A 1,621-nucleotide genomic window follows, 5' to 3' on the forward strand; every position below is an offset into this window, starting at 1 on the left:
GCCAATGTAATCAAAATAGTCTAGTACTGGCATAAGAACAGATGCATAGATCAATGGAACAGAATAGAAAGTCCTGCTATAAACCCATGTCTCTGCTGTGAATTATATTCAACAAAGTGGGCAGCAGCACATAATGGAGTCAAAATAGCCTCTTCAGCAAATAATGTTGGGAGATCTGGACACCTACATATAAAAACATGAAACTCAATCACCAACTTACACCATACACAAACATAAACTCAAGATGGAGAAAAGACTAAGATATAAGTCATGACACCATAAAGGTCCTAAAGTAGAATATAGTCAGGAAACTCCCTTTATCACACAGTAATATTTTCATCTATATGTCCCCTAGAACAAGGGAAATAAAATAAAGAATTAACAAATGGGACCTCATCAAAGAAAAAGCTTTTGCACGGCTAAAGAAAACATCATCAAAACGAAAAGGGAACCAATCATATGGGAAAATATATTTGCACATGGTACCTCAGATTGTGGTTTGATCTCCAAAATATATAAAGAACTCACACAACTCCACTCCAGTAAGACAAACAATCCATTTAAAAAATGGGCAAAGGATGTGAACAGACACTTTTCCAAGGAAGACATACACAGGACCCAGAGACATATGAAAAGATGCTCAGCATCACTAGCCATCAGAGAGATGCAAATTAAAACCATAATGAGATACTACCTCACACTGGTCAGAATGACCATCACAAAGAAATCAACAAACAAGTGTTGGCAAGGCTGTGGAGAAAAGGGAACCCTAGTGCATGGTTGGTGGGCATGCAGCCACTGTGGAAAACAGTTTGGAATTTCTTCAAGAAGCTAAAAATGGAACTACCTTTTGACCCAGCAATTCCACTGCTGGGATTATACCCTAAGAATCCTAAAACACTAATTCAGAAGAACCTATGCACCTCAATGTTCATAGCAGCACAATTTACAATAGCCAAGTGTTGGAAAGGATCTAAGTGTCCAAAGGTAAATGAGTGGATCAAAAAATTATGGTACATTTACACAATGGAACACTACACAGCAGAAAGAAAAAGGAGCTACTACCCTTTGCTACAGCATGGATGGAACTGGAGAGTATTATGCTAAGTAGAATAAGCCAAGTGGTGAGAGAAAAATACCATATGATCTCCACTATAAGTGGAACCTAATCAACAAAACAAACAAGCAAGTGAAATATAACCAGTAACATGAAATAAAGAACAAATTGACAGTAACCAGAGGGAGGGGTAAGGGAGATAACAGGAGAAAGAAGGAGAAAGTTCATCAAGGAACATGTACAAAAGACCCATGGACTAAGCCAAAGGGGGTAAGGATTGAGGGTGAGAAGTGGGGGTGGGTGGGGGTGAGTGGGGCAGGGGAAAGTAGTGGCAGCAAAATGGAGACAACTTACCTGAAGAACAATAAAACAAATGAAAAAGAAAAAAAATAAAGAAAGAATACTGGGGAAAAAAAACTATGTCTTGACTTTTTCCGGGAGACTTCCTGTTAAGCACAGAATTAATAAATTAAAAACATGAGTAAATGAAAGACCAACAATAACTCTTTTCAGTGGCACACTACTGAAAACCATCTCAAACTAATTAAGCAAAATATTGGCTTG

This window comes from Pteronotus mesoamericanus, unplaced genomic scaffold (genome assembly GCF_021234165.1).
Source record: "Pteronotus mesoamericanus isolate MK-2021 breed Mesoamerican mustached bat unplaced genomic scaffold, CSHL_Meso_final scaffold_36, whole genome shotgun sequence".
NCBI classification, from domain to species: domain Eukaryota; kingdom Metazoa; phylum Chordata; class Mammalia; order Chiroptera; family Mormoopidae; genus Pteronotus; species Pteronotus mesoamericanus.